Genomic DNA, 15,849 nt, shown 5'->3' with positions numbered 1-15,849 from the left:
AGGTATCATTTTTATCGGGAGACTTCTGGGAACGCTGGGTGGAAGGAAATTTGTGCCTCCTCTCGCATTCCAGAACTTTCTGCCACAGAAATGTGAGGAACATGTGTTTTTGTAGCCAAAGTTTGAGGTTTGCAAAGGATTCTGGGTAACAGAACCTGGTCAGAGCCCCTCAAGTCACCCCATCTTGGATTCCCCTAGGTCTCTAGTTTTCAGATATGCACAGGTTTGGTAGGTTTCCCTAGGTGCCGGCTGAGCTAGAGGCCAAAATCTACAGGTAGGCACTTTGCAAAATACAGCTCTGTTTTCTGTCAAAAAATGGGATGTGTCCACGTTGTGCTTTGGGGCATTTCCTGTCGCGGGTGCTAGGCCTACCCACACAAGTGAGGTATCATTTTATCGGGAGACTTGGGTGAACGCTGGGTGGAAGGAAATATGTGCCTCCTCTCACATTCCAGAACTTTCTGTCACAGAAATGTGAGGAACATGTGTTTTTTTAGCCAAAATTTGAGGTTTGCAAAGGATTCTGGGTAACAGAACCTGGTCAGAGCCCCACAAGTCACCCCATCTTGGATTCCCCTAGGTCTCTAGTTGTCAGAAATGCACAGGTTTGGTAGGTTTCCCTAGGTGCCGGCTGAGCTAGAGGCCAAAATCTACAGGTAGGCACTTTGCAAAATACAGCTCTGTTTTCTGTCAAAAAATGGGATGTGTCCACGTTGTGCTTTGGGGCATTTCCTGTCGCGGGCGCTACTCCTACCCACACAAGTGAGGTATCATTTTTATCGGGAGACTTCTGGGAACGCTGGGTGGAAGGAAATTTGTGCCTCCTCTCGCATTTCAGAACTTTCTGCCACAGAAATGTGAGGAACATGTGTTTTTGTAGCCAAAGTTTGAGGTTTGCAAAGGATTCTGGGTAACAGAACCTGGTCAGAGCCCCACAAGTCACCCCATCTTGGATTCCCCTAGGTCTCTAGTTTTCAGATATGCACAGGTTTGGTAGGTTTCCCTAGGTGCCGGCTGAGCTAGAGGCCAAAATCTACAGGTAGGCACTTTGCAAAATACAGCTCTGTTTTCTGTCAAAAAATGGGATGTGTCCACGTTGTGCTTTGGGGCATTTCCTGTCGCGGGTGCTAGGCCTACCCACACAAGTGAGGTATCATTTTATCGGGAGACTTGGGGGAACGCTGGGTGGAAGGAAATTTGTGCCTCCTCTCACATTCCAGAACTTTCTGTCACAGAAATGTGAGGAACATGTGTTTTTGTAGCCAAAGTTTGAGGTTTGCAAAGGATTCTGGGTAACAGAACCTGGTCAGAGCCCCACAAGTCACCTCATCTTGGATTCCCCTAGGTCTCTAGTTTTCAGATATGCACAGGTTTGGTAGGTTTCCCTAGGTGCCGGCTGAGCTAGAGGCCAAAATCTACAGGTAGGCACTTTGCAAAATACAGCTCTGTTTTCTGTCAAAAAATGGGATGTGTCCACGTTGTGCTTTGGGGCATTTCCTGTCGCGGGTGCTAGGCCTACCCACACAAGTGAGGTATCATTTTATCGGGAGACTTGGGGGAACGCTGGGTGGAAGGAAATTTGTGCCTCCTCTCACATTCCAGAACTTTCTGTCACAGAAATGTGAGGAACATGTGTTTTTTTAGCCAAAATTTGAGGTTTGCAAAGGATTCTGGGTAACAGAACCTGGTCAGAGCCCCACAAGTCACCCCATCTTGGATTCCCCTAGGTCTCTAGTTTTCAGAAATGCACAGGTTTGGTAGGTTTCCCTAGGTGCCGGCTGAGCTAGAGGCCAAAATCTACAGGTAGGCACTTTGCAAAATACAGCTCTGTTTTCTGTCAAAAAATGGGATGTGTCCACGTTGTGCTTTGGGGCATTTCCTGTCGCGGGCGCTAGGCCTACCCACACAAGTGAGGTGTCATTTTTATCGGGAGACTTCTGGGAACGCTGGGTGGAAGGAAATTTGTGCCTCCTCTCAGATTCCAGAACTTTCTGTCACAGAAATGTGAGGAACATGTGTTTTTTTAGCCAAATTTTGAGGTTTGCAAAGGATTCTGGGTAACAGAACCTGGTCAGAGCCCCACAAGTCACCCCATCTTGGATTCCCCTAGGTCTCTAGTTTTCAGAAATGCACAGGTTTGGTAGGTTTCCCTAGGTGCCGGCTGAGCTAGAGGCCAAAATCTACAGGTAGGCACTTTGCAAAATACAGCTCTGTTTTCTGTCAAAAAATGGGATGTGTCCACGTTGTGCTTTGGGGCATTTCCTGTCGCGGGCGCTACGCCTACCCACACAAGTGAGGTATCATTTTTATCGGGAGACTTCTGGGAACGCTGGGTGGAAGGAAATTTGTGCCTCCTCTCGCATTCCAGAACTTTCTGCCACAGAAATGTGAGGAACATGTGTTTTTGTAGCCAAAGTTTGAGGTTTGCAAAGGATTCTGGGTAACAGAACCTGGTCAGAGCCCCACAAGTCACCCCATCTTGGATTCCCCTAGGTCTCTAGTTTTCAGATATGCACAGGTTTGGTAGGTTTCCCTAGGTGCCGGCTGAGCTAGAGGCCAAAATCTACAGGTAGGCACTTTGCAAAATACAGCTCTGTTTTCTGTCAAAAAATGGGATGTGTCCACGCTGTGCTTTGGGGCATTTCCTGTCGCGGGTGCTAGGCCTAACCACACAAGTGAGGTATCATTTTATCGGGAGACTTGGGGGAACGCTGGGTGGAAGGAAATTTGTGCCTCCTCTCACATTCCAGAACTTTCTGTCACAGAAATGTGAGGAACATGTGTTTTTTTAGCCAAATTTTGAGGTTTGCAAAGGATTCTGGGTAACAGAACCTGGTCAGAGCCCCACAAGTCACCCCATCTTGGATTCCCCTAGGTCTCTAGTTTTCAGATATGCACAGGTTTGGTAGGTTTCCCTAGGTGCCGGCTGAGCTAGAGGCCAAAATCTACAGGTAGGCACTTTGCAAAATACAGCTCTGTTTTCTGTCAAAAAATGGGATGTGTCCACGCTGTGCTTTGGGGCATTTCCTGTCGCGGGTGCTAGGCCTAACCACACAAGTGAGGTATCATTTTATCGGGAGACTTGGGGGAACGCTGGGTGGAAGGAAATTTGTGCCTCCTCTCACATTCCAGAACTTTCTGTCACAGAAATGTGAGGAACATGTGTTTTTTTAGCCAAAATTTGAGGTTTGCAAAGGATTCTGGGTAACAGAACCTGGTCAGAGCCCCACAAGTCACACCATCTTGGATTCCCCTAGGTCTCTAGTTGTCAGAAATGCACAGGTTTGGTAGGTTTCCCTAGGTGCCGGCTGAGCTAGAGGCCAAAATCTACAGGTAGGCACTTTGCAAAATACAGCTCTGTTTTCTGTCAAAGAATTGGATGTGTCCACGTTGCGCTTTGGGGCATTTCCTGTCGTGGGTGCTATACCTACCCACACAAGTGAGGCATCATTTTATCGGGAGACTTGGGGGAACGCTGGGTGGAAGGAAATTTGTGCCTCCTCTCAGATTCCAGAACTTTCTGTCACAGAAATGTGAGGAACATGTGTTTTTTTAGCCAAATTTTGAGGTTTGCAAAGGATTCTGGGTAACAGAACCTGGTCAGAGCCCCACAAGTCACCCCATCTTGGATTCCCCTAGGTCTCTAGTTTTCAGATATGCACAGGTTTGGTAGGTTTCCCTAGGTGCCGGCTGAGCTAGAGGCCAAAATCTACAGGTAGGCACTTTGCAAAATACAGCTCTGTTTTCTGTCAAAAAATGGGATGTGTCCACGTTGTGCTTTGTGGCATTTCCTGTCGCGGGTGCTAGGCCTACCCACACAAGTGAGGTATCATTTTATCGGGAGACTTGGGGGAACCCTGGGTGGAAGGAAATTTGTGCCTCCTCTCAGATTCCAGAACTTTCTGTCACAGAAATGTGAGGAACATGTGTTTTTTCAGCCACATTTTGAGGTTTGCAAAGGATTCTGGGTAACAGAACCTGGTCAGAGCCCCACAAGTCACACCATCTTGGATTCCACTAGGTCTCTAGTTGTCAGAAATCCACAGGTTTGGTAGGTTTCCCTAGGTGCCGGCTGAGCTAGAGGCCAAAATCTACAGGTAGGCACTTTGCAAAATACAGCTCTGTTTTCTGTCAAAAAATGGGATGTATCCACGTTGTGCTTTGGGGCATTTACTGTCGCGGGCGCTAGGCCTACCCACACAAGTGAGGTATCATTTTTAACGGGAGACTTCTGGGAACGCTGGGTGGAAGGAAATTTGTGCCTCCTCTCAGATTCCAGAACTTTCTGCCACAGAAATGTGAGGAACATGTGTTTTTTTAGCCAAAGTTTGAGGTTTGCAAAGGATTCTGGGTAACAGAACCTGGTCAGAGCCCCACAAGTCACCCCATCTTGGATTCCCCTAGGTCTCTAGTTTTCAGATATGCACAGGTTTGGTAGGTTTCCCTAGGTGCCGGCTGAGCTAGAGGCCAAAATCTACAGGTAGGCACTTTGCAAAATACAACTCTGTTTTCTGTCAAAAAATGGGATGTGTCCACGTTGTGCTTTAGGGCATTTCCTGTCGCAGGAGCTAGGCCTACCCAAACAAGTGAGGTATCATTTTATCGGGAGACTTGGGGGAACGCTGGGTGGAAGGAAATTTGTGCCTCCTCTCAGATTCCAGAACTTTCTGCCACAGAAATGTGAGGAACATGTGTTTTTTTAGCCAAATTTTGAGGTTTGCAAAGGATTCTGGGTAACAGAACCTGGTCAGAGCCCCACAAGTCACCCCATCTTGGATTCCCCTAGGTCTCTAGTTTTCAGAAATGCACAGGTTTGGTAGGTTTCCCTAGGTGCCGGCTGAGCTAGAGGCCAAAATCTACAGGTAGGCACTTTGCAAAATACAGCTCTGTTTTCTGTCAAAAAATGGGATGTGTCCACGTTGTGCTTTGGGGCATTTCCTGTCGCGGGCGCTACGCCTACCCACACAAGTGAGGTATCATTTTTATCGGGAGACTTCTGGGAACGCTGGGTGGAAGGAAATTTGTGCCTCCTCTCGCATTCCAGAACTTTCTGCCACAGAAATGTGAGGAACATGTGTTTTTGTAGCCAAAGTTTGAGGTTTGCAAAGGATTCTGGGTAACAGAACCTGGTCAGAGCCCCACAAGTCACCCCATCTTGGATTCCCCTAGGTCTCTAGTTTTCAGATATGCACAGGTTTGGTAGGTTTCCCTAGGTGCCGGCTGAGCTAGAGGCCAAAATCTACAGGTAGGCACTTTGCAAAATACAGCTCTGTTTTCTGTCAAAGAATTGGATGTGTCCACGTTGCGCTTTGGGGCATTTCCTGTCGTGGGTGCTATACCTACCCACACAAGTGAGGTATCATTTTTATCGGGAGACTTGGGGTAACGCTGGGTGGAAGGAAATGTGTGGCTCCTCTCAGATTCCAGAACTTTCTGCCACAGAAATATGAGGAACATGTGTTTTTTTAGCCAAATTTTGAGGTTTGCAAACGATTCTGGGTAACAGAACCTGGTCAGAGCCCCACAAGTCACCCCATCTTGGATTCCCCTAGGTCTCTAGTTTTCAGAAATGCACAGGTTTGGTAGGTTTCCCTAGGTGCCGGCTGAGCTAGAGGCCAAAATCTACAGGTAGGCACTTTGCAAAATACAGCTCTGTTTTCTGTCAAAAAATGGGATGTGTCCACGTTGTGCTTTGGGGCATTTCCTGTCGCGGGCGCTAGGCCTACCCACACAAGTGAGGTATCATTTTTATCGGGAGACTTCTGGGAACGCTGGGTGGAAGGAAATTTGTGCCTCCTCTCAGATTCCAGAACTTTCTGTCACAGAAATGTGAGGAACATGTGTTTTTTTAGCCAAAGTTTGAGGTTTGCAAAGGATTCTGGGTAACAGAACCTGGTCAGAGCCCCACAAGTCACCCCATCTTGGATTCCGCTAGGTCTCTAGTTTTCAGATATGCACAGGTTTGGTAGGTTCCCCTAGGTGCCGGCTGAGCTAGAGGCCAAAATCTACAGGTAGGCACTTTGCAAAATACAGCTCTGTTTTCTGTCAAAAAATGTGATGTGTCCACGTTGTGCTTTGGGGCATTTCCTGTCGCGGGCGCTAGGCCTACCCACACAAGTGAGGTATCATTTTTATCGGGAGACTTCTGGGAACGCTGGGTGGAAGGAAATTTGTGCCTCCTCTCAGATTCCAGAACTTTCTGCCACAGAAATGTGAGGAACATCTGTTTTTTTAGCCAAAATATGAGGTTTGCAAAGGATTCTGGGTAACAGAACCTGGTCAGAGCCCCACAAGTCACCCCATCTGGGATTCCCCTAGGTCTCTAGTTTTCAGATATGCACAGGTTTGGTAGGTTTCCATAGGTGCCGGCTGAGCTAGAGGCCAAAATCTACAGGTAGGCACTTTGCAAAATACAGCTCTGTTTTCTGTCAAAAAATGGGATGTGTCCACGTTGTGCTTTGGGGCATTTCCTGTCGCGGGTGCTAGGCCTACCCACACAAGTGAGGTATCATTTTATCGGGAGACTTGGAGGAACGCTGGATGGAAGGAAATTTGTGCCTCCTCTCAGATTCCAGAACTTTCTGCCACAGAAATGTGAGGAACGTCTTTTTTTAGCCATATTTTGAGGTTTCAAAGGATTCTGGTTAACAGAACCTGGTCAGAGCCCCACAAGTCACCTCATCTTGGATTCCCCTCGGTCTCTAGTTTACAGAAATGCACAGGTTTGGTAGGTTTCCCTATGTGCCGGCTGAGCTAGAGGCCAAAATCTACAGGTAGGCACTTTGCAAAATACAGCTCTGTTTTCTGTCAAAAAATGGGATGTGTCCACGTTGTGCTTTGGGGCATTTCCTGTCGCGGGCGCCAGGCGTACACACACAAGTGAGGTATCATTTTTATCGGGAGACGTCTGGGAACGCTGGGTGGAAGGAAATTTGTGCATCCTCTCAGATTCCAGAACTTTCTGTCACAGAAATGTGAGGAACATGTGTTTTTTTAGCCAAATTTTGAGGTTTGCAAAGGATTCTGGGTAACAGAACCTGGTCAGAGCCCCACAAGTCACCCCATCTTGGATTCCCCTAGGTCTCTAGTTTTCAGAAATGCACAGGTGTGGTAGGTTTCCCTAGGTGCCGGCTGAGCTAGAGGCCAAAATCTACAGGTAGGCACTTTGCAAAATACAGCTCTGTTTTCTGTCAAAAAATGGGATGTGTCCACGTTGTGCTTTGGGGCATTTCCTGTCGCGGGTGCTAGGCCTACCCACACAAGTGAGGTATCATTTTATCGGGAGACTTGGGGGAACGCTGGGTGGAAGTAAATTTGTGCCTCCTCTCGCATTCCAGAACTTTCTGCCACAGAAATGTGAGGAACATGTGTTTTTGTAGCCAAAGTTTGAGGTTTGCAAAGGATTCTGGGTAACAGAACCTGGTCAGAGCCCCACAAGTCACCCCATCTTGGATTCCCCTAGGTCTCTAGTTTTCAGATATGCACAGGTTTGGTAGGTTCCCCTAGGTGCCGGCTGAGCTAGAGGCCAAAATCTACAGGTAGGCACTTTGCAAAATACAGCTCTGTTTTCTGTCAAAAAATGTGATGTGTCCACGTTGTGCTTTGGGGCATTTCCTGTCGCGGGCGCTAGGCCTACCCACACAAGTGAGGTATCATTTTTATCGGGAGACTTCTGGGAACGCTGGGTGGAAGGAAATTTGTGCCTCCTCTCAGATTCCAGAACTTTCTGCCACAGAAATGTGAGGAACATCTGTTTTTTTAGCCAAATTTTGAGGTTTGCAAAGGATTCTGGGTAACAGAACCTGGTCAGAGCCCCACAAGTCACCCCATCTTGGATTCCCCTAGGTCTCTAGTTTTCAGAAATGCACAGGTGTGGTAGGTTTCCCTAGGTGCCGGCTGAGCTAGAGGCCAAAATCTACAGGTAGGCACTTTGCAAAATACAGCTCTGTTTTCTGTCAAAAAATGGGATGTGTCCACGTTGTGCTTTGGGGCATTTCCTGTCGCGGGTGCTAGGCCTACCCACACAAGTGAGGTATCATTTTATCGGGAGACTTGGGGGAACGCTGGGTGGAAGTAAATTTGTGCCTCCTCTCAGATTCCAGAACTTTCTGCCACAGAAATGTGAGGAACATGTGTTTTTTTAGCCACATTTTGAGGTTTCAAAGGATTCTGGGTAACAGAACCTGGTCAGAGCCCCACAAGTCACCCCATCTTAGATTCCCCTAGGTCTCTAGTTCTCAGAAATGCACAGGTTTGGTACGTTTCCCTAGGTGCCGGCTGAGCTAGAGGCCAAAATCTACAGGTAGGCACTTTGCAAAATACAGCTCTGTTTTCTGTCAAAAAATGGGATGTGTCCACGTTGTGCTTTGGGGCATTTCCTGTCGCGGGCGCTAGGCCTACCCACACAAGTGAGGTATCATTTTTATCGGGAGACTTCTGGAAACGCTGGGTGGAAGGAAATTTGTGCCTCCTCTCAGATTCCGGAACTTTCTGCCACAGAAATGTGAGGAACATCTGTTTTTTTAGCCAAAATTTGAGGTTTGCAAAGGATTCTGGGTAACAGAACCTGGTCAGAGCCCCACAAGTCACCCCATCTTGGATTCCCCTAGGTCTCTAGTTTTCAGATATGCACAGGTTTGGTAGGTTTCCCTAGGTGCCTGCTGAGCTAGAGGCCAAAATCTACAGGTAGGCACTTTGCAAAATACAGCTCTGTTTTCTGTAAAAAAATGGGATGTGTCCACGTTGTGCTTTGGGGCATTTCCTGTCGCGGGCGCTAAGCCTACCCACACAAGTGAGGTATCATTTTTATCGGGAGACTTCTGGGAACGCTGGGTGGAAGGAAATTTGTGCCTCCTCTCAGATTCCAGAACTTTCTGTCACAGAAATGTGAGGAACATGTGTTTTTTTAGCCAAAGTTTGAGGTTTGCAAAGGATTCTGGGTAACAGAACCTGGTCAGAGCCCCACAAGTCACCCCATCTTGGATTCCGCTAGGTCTCTAGTTTTCAGATATGCACAGGTTTGGTAGGTTTCCCTAGGTGCCGGCTGAGCTAGAGGCCAAAATCTACAGGTAGGCACTTTGCAAAATACAGCTCTGTTTTCTGTCAAAGAATTGGATGTGTCCACGTTGCGCTTTGGGGCATTTCCTGTCGTGTGTGCTATACCTACCCACACAAGTGAGGTATCATTTTATCGGGAGACTTCGGGTAACGCTGGGTGGAAGGAAATGTGTGCCTCCTCTCAGATTCCAGAACTTTCTGCCACAGGAATGTGAGGAACATGTGTTTTTTTAGCCAAAGTTTGAGGTTTGCAAAGGATTCTGGGTAACAGAACCTGGTCAGAGCCCCACAAGTCACCCCATCTTGGATTCCCCTAGGTCTCTAGTTTTCAGATATGCACAGGTTTGGTAGGTTTCCCTAGGTGCCGGCTGAGCTAGAGGCCAAAATCTACAGGTAGGCACTTTGCAAAATACAACTCTGTTTTCTGTCAAAAAATGGGATGTGTCCACGTTGTGCTTTAGGGCATTTCCTGTCGCAGGAGCTAGGCCTACCCACACAAGTGAGGTATCATTTTATCGGGAGACTTGGGGGAACGCTGGGTGGAAGGAAATTTGTGCCTCCTCTCAGATTCCAGAACTTTCTGTCTCAGAAATGTGAGGAACATGTGTTTTTTTAGCCAAATTTTGAGGTTTGCAAAGGATTCTGGGTAACAGAACCTGGTCAGAGCCCCACAAGTCACCCCATCTTGGATTCCCCTAGGTCTCTAGTTTTCAGAAATGCACAGGTTTGGTAGGTTTCCCTAGGTGCCGGCTGAGCTAGAGGCCAAAATCTACAGGTAGGCACTTTGCAAAATACAACTCTGTTTTCTGTCAAAAAATGGGATGTGTCCACGTTGTGCTTTAGGGCATTTCCTGTCGCAGGAGCTAGGCCTACCCACACTAGTGAGGTATCATTTTATCGGGAGACTTGGGGGAACGCTGGGTGGAAGGAAATTTGTGCCTCCTCTCAGATTCCAGAACTTTCTGTCACAGAAATGTGAGGAACATGTGTTTTTTTAGCCAAATTTTGAGGTTTGCAAAGGATTCTGGGTAACAGAACCTGGTCAGAGCCCCACAAGTCACCCCATCTTGGATTCCCCTAGGTCTCTAGTTTTCAGAAATGCACAGGTTTGGTAGGTTTCCCTAGGTGCCGGCTGAGCTAGAGGCCAAAATCTACAGGTAGGCACTTTGCAAAATACAGCTCTGTTTTCTGTCAAAAAATGGGATGTGTCCACGTTGTGCTTTGGGGCATTTCCTGTCGCGGGCGCTACGCCTACCCACACAAGTGAGGTATCATTTTTATCGGGAGACTTCTGGGAACGCTGGGTGGAAGGAAATTTGTGCCTCCTCTCGCATTCCAGAACTTTCTGCCACAGAAATGTGAGGAACATGTGTTTTTGTAGCCAAAGTTTGAGGTTTGCAAAGGATTCTGGGTAACAGAACCTGGTCAGAGCCCCACAAGTCACCCCATCTTGGATTCCCCTAGGTCTCTAGTTTTCAGATATGCACAGGTTTGGTAGGTTTCCCTAGGTGCCGGCTGAGCTAGAGGCCAAAATCTACAGGTAGGCACTTTGCAAAATACAGCTCTGTTTTCTGTCAAAAAATGGGATGTGTCCACGCTGTGCTTTGGGGCATTTCCTATCGCGGGTGCTAGGCCTAACCACACAAGTGAGGTATCATTTTATCGGGAGACTTGGGGGAACGCTGGGTGGAAGGAAATTTGTGCCTCCTCTCACATTCCAGAACTTTCTGTCACAGAAATGTGAGGAACATGTGTTTTTTTAGCCAAAATTTGAGGTTTGCAAAGGATTCTGGGTAACAGAACCTGGTCAGAGCCCCACAAGTCACACCATCTTGGATTCCCCTAGGTCTCTAGTTGTCAGAAATGCACAGGTTTGGTAGGTTTCCCTAGGTGCCGGCTGAGCTAGAGGCCAAAATCTACAGGTAGGCACTTTGCAAAATACAGCTCTGTTTTCTGTCAAAGAATTGGATGTGTCCACGTTGCGCTTTGGGGCATTTCCTGTCGTGGGTGCTATACCTACCCACACAAGTGAGGCATCATTTTATCGGGAGACTTGGGGGAACGCTGGGTGGAAGGAAATTTGTGCCTCCTCTCAGATTCCAGAACTTTCTGTCACAGAAATGTGAGGAACATGTGTTTTTTTAGCCAAATTTTGAGGTTTGCAAAGGATTCTGGGTAACAGAACCTGGTCAGAGCCCCACAAGTCACCCCATCTTGGATTCCCCTAGGTCTCTAGTTTTCAGATATGCACAGGTTTGGTAGGTTTCCCTAGGTGCCGGCTGAGCTAGAGGCCAAAATCTACAGGTAGGCACTTTGCAAAATACAGCTCTGTTTTCTGTCAAAAAATGGGATGTGTCCACGTTGTGCTTTGGGGCATTTCCTGTCGCGGGTGCTAGGCCTACCCACACAAGTGAGGTATCATTTTATCGGGAGACTTGGGGGAACCCTGGGTGGAAGGAAATTTGTGCCTTCTCTCAGATTCCAGAACTTTCTGTCACAGAAATGTGAGGAACATGTGTTTTTTCAGCCACATTTTGAGGTTTGCAAAGGATTCTGGGTAACAGAACCTGGTCAGAGCCCCACAAGTCACACCATCTTGGATTCCCCTAGGTCTCTAGTTGTCAGAAATGCACAGGTTTGGTAGGTTTCCCTAGGTGCCGGCTGAGCTAGAGGCCAAAATCTACAGGTAGGCACTTTGCAAAATACAGCTCTGTTTTCTGTCAAAAAATGGGATGTATCCACGTTGTGCTTTGGGGCATTTCCTGTCGCGGGCGCTAGGCCTACCCACACAAGTGAGGTATCATTTTTAACGGGAGACTTCTGGGAACGCTGGGTGGAAGGAAATTTGTGCCTCCTCTCAGATTCCAGAACTTTCTGCCACAGAAATGTGAGGAACATGTGTTTTTTTAGCCAAAGTTTGAGGTTTGCAAAGGATTCTGGGTAACAGAACCTGGTCAGAGCCCCACAAGTCACCCCATCTTGGATTCCCCTAGGTCTCTAGTTTTCAGATATGCACAGGTTTGGTAGGTTTCCCTAGGTGCCGGCTGAGCTAGAGGCCAAAATCTACAGGTAGGCACTTTGCAAAATACAACTCTGTTTTCTGTCAAAAAATGGGATGTGTCCATGTTGTGCTTTAGGGCATTTCCTGTCGCAGGAGCTAGGCCTACCCACACAAGTGAGGTATCATTTTATCGGGAGACTTGGGGGAACGCTGGGTGGAAGGAAATTTGTGCCTCCTCTCAGATTCCAGAACTTTCTGCCACAGAAATGTGAGGAACATGTGTTTTTTTAGCCAAATTTTGAGGTTTGCAAAGGATTCTGGGTAACAGAACCTGGTCAGAGCCCCACAAGTCACCCCATCTTGGATTCCCCTAGGTCTCTAGTTTTCAGAAATGCACAGGTTTGGTAGGTTTCCCTAGGTGCCGGCTGAGCTAGAGGCCAAAATCTACAGGTAGGCACTTTGCAAAATACAGCTCTGTTTTCTGTCAAAAAATGGGATGTGTCCACGTTGTGCTTTGGGGCATTTCCTGTCGCGGGCGCTACGCCTACCCACACAAGTGAGGTATCATTTTTATCGGGAGACTTCTGGGAACGCTGGGTGGAAGGAAATTTGTGCCTCCTCTCGCATTCCAGAACTTTCTGCCACAGAAATGTGAGGAACATGTGTTTTTGTAGCCAAAGTTTGAGGTTTGCAAAGGATTCTGGGTAACAGAACCTGGTCAGAGCCCCACAAGTCACCCCATCTTGGATTCCCCTAGGTCTCTAGTTTTCAGATATGCACAGGTTTGGTAGGTTTCCCTAGGTGCCGGCTGAGCTAGAGGCCAAAATCTACAGGTAGGCACTTTGCAAAATACAGCTCTGTTTTCTGTCAAAAAATGGGATGTGTCCACGCTGTGCTTTGGGGCATTTCCTGTCGCGGGTGCTAGGCCTAACCACACAAGTGAGGTATCATTTTATCGGGAGACTTGGGGGAACGCTGGGTGGAAGGAAATTTGTGCCTCCTCTCACATTCCAGAACTTTCTGTCACAGAAATGTGAGGAACATGTGTTTTTTTAGCCAAAATTTGAGGTTTGCAAAGGATTCTGGGTAACAGAACCTGGTCAGAGCCCCACAAGTCACACCATCTTGGATTCCCCTAGGTCTCTAGTTGTCAGAAATGCACAGGTTTGGTAGGTTTCCCTAGGTGCCGGCTGAGCTAGAGGCCAAAATCTACAGGTAGGCACTTTGCAAAATACAGCTCTGTTTTCTGTCAAAGAATTGGATGTGTCCACGTTGCACTTTGGGGCATTTCCTGTCGTGGGTGCTATACCTACCCACACAAGTGAGGCATCATTTTATCGGGAGACTTGGGGGAACGCTGGGTGGAAGGAAATTTGTGCCTCCTCTCAGATTCCAGAACTTTCTGTCACAGAAATGTGAGGAACATGTGTTTTTTTAGCCAAATTTTGAGGTTTGCAAAGGATTCTGGGTAACAGAACCTGGTCAGAGCCCCACAAGTCACCCCATCTTGGATTCCCCTAGGTCTCTAGTTTTCAGATATGCACAGGTTTGGTAGGTTTCCCTAGGTGCCGGCTGAGCTAGAGGCCAAAATCTACAGGTAGGCACTTTGCAAAATACAGCTCTGTTTTCTGTCAAAAAATGGGATGTGTCCACGTTGTGCTTTGGGGCATTTCCTGTCGCGGGTGCTAGGCCTACCCACACAAGTGAGGTATCATTTTATCGGGAGACTTGGGGGAACCCTGGGTGGAAGGAAATTTGTGCCTCCTCTCAGATTCCAGAACTTTCTGTCACAGAAATGTGAGGAACATGTGTTTTTTCAGCCACATTTTGAGGTTTGCAAAGGATTCTGGGTAACAGAACCTGGTCAGAGCCCCACAAGTCACACCATCTTGGATTCCCCTAGGTCTCTAGTTGTCAGAAATGCACAGGTTTGGTAGGTTTCCCTAGGTGCCGGCTGAGCTAGAGGCCAAAATCTACAGGTAGGCACTTTGCAAAATACAGCTCTGTTTTCTGTCAAAAAATGGGATGTATCCACGTTGTGCTTTGGGGCATTTCCTGTCGCGGGCGCTAGGCCTACCCACACAAGTGAGGTATCATTTTTAACGGGAGACTTCTGGGAACGCTGGGTGGAAGGAAATTTGTGCCTCCTCTCAGATTCCAGAACTTTCTGCCACAGAAATGTGAGGAACATGTGTTTTTTTAGCCAAAGTTTGAGGTTTGCAAAGGATTCTGGGTAACAGAACCTGGTCAGAGCCCCACAAGTCACCCCATCTTGGATTCCCCTAGGTCTCTAGTTTTCAGATATGCACAGGTTTGGTAGGTTTCCCTAGGTGCCGGCTGAGCTAGAGGCCAAAATCTACAGGTAGGCACTTTGCAAAATACAACTCTGTTTTCTGTCAAAAAATGGGATGTGTCCACGTTGTGCTTTAGGGCATTTCCTGTCGCAGGAGCTAGGCCTACCCACACAAGTGAGGTATCATTTTATCGGGAGACTTGGGGGAACGCTGGGTGGAAGGAAATTTGTGCCTCCTCTCAGATTCCAGAACTTTCTGCCACAGAAATGTGAGGAACATGTGTTTTTTTAGCCAAATTTTGAGGTTTGCAAAGGATTCTGGGTAACAGAACCTGGTCAGAGCCCCACAAGTCACCCCATCTTGGATTCCCCTAGGTCTCTAGTTTTCAGAAATGCACAGGTTTGGTAGGTTTCCCTAGGTGCCGGCTGAGCTAGAGGCCAAAATCTACAGGTAGGCACTTTGCAAAATACAGCTCTGTTTTCTGTCAAAAAATGGGATGTGTCCACGTTGTGCTTTGGGGCATTTCCTGTCGCGGGCGCTACGCCTACCCACACAAGTGAGGTATCATTTTTATCGGGAGACTTCTGGGAACGCTGGGTGGAAGGAAATTTGTGCCTCCTCTCGCATTCCAGAACTTTCTGCCACAGAAATGTGAGGAACATGTGTTTTTGTAGCCAAAGTTTGAGGTTTGCAAAGGATTCTGGGTAACAGAACCTGGTCAGAGCCCCACAAGTCACCCCATCTTGGATTCCCCTAGGTCTCTAGTTTTCAGATATGCACAGGTTTGGTAGGTTTCCCTAGGTGCCGGCTGAGCTAGAGGCCAAAATCTACAGGTAGGCACTTTGCAAAATACAGCTCTGTTTTCTGTCAAAAAATGGGATGTGTCCTCGCTGTGCTTTGGGGCATTTCCTGTCGCGGGTGCTAGGCCTAACCACACAAGTGAGGTATCATTTTATCGGGAGACTTGGGGGAACGCTGGGTGGAAGGAAATTTGTGCCTCCTCTCACATTCCAGAACTTTCTGTCACAGAAATGTGAGGAACATGTGTTTTTTTAGCCAAAATTTGAGGTTTGCAAAGGATTCTGGGTAACAGAACCTGGTCAGAGCCCCACAAGTCACACCATCTTGGATTCCCCTAGGTCTCTAGTTGTCAGAAATGCACAGGTTTGGTAGGTTTCCCTAGGTGCCGGCTGAGCTAGAGGCCAAAATCTACAGGTAGGCACTTTGCAAAATACAGCTCTGTTTTCTGTCAAAGAATTGGATGTGTCCACGTTGCGCTTTGGGGCATTTCCTGTCGTGGGTGCTATACCTACCCACACAAGTGAGGCATCATTTTATCGGGAGACTTGGGGGAACGCTGGGTGGAAGGAAATTTGTGCCTCCTCTCAGATTCCAGAACTTTCTGTCACAGAAATGTGAGGAACATGTGTTTTTTTAGCCAAATTTTGAGGTTTGCAAAGGATTCTGGGTAACAGAACCTGGTCAGAGCCCCACAAG

Source organism: Pleurodeles waltl, chromosome 1_2 (genome assembly GCF_031143425.1).
Source record: "Pleurodeles waltl isolate 20211129_DDA chromosome 1_2, aPleWal1.hap1.20221129, whole genome shotgun sequence".
Taxonomy (NCBI): Eukaryota; Metazoa; Chordata; class Amphibia; order Caudata; family Salamandridae; genus Pleurodeles; species Pleurodeles waltl.
The sequence above is the reverse complement of the archived record's forward strand: the minus strand, read 5'-3'. Positions refer to the sequence as shown.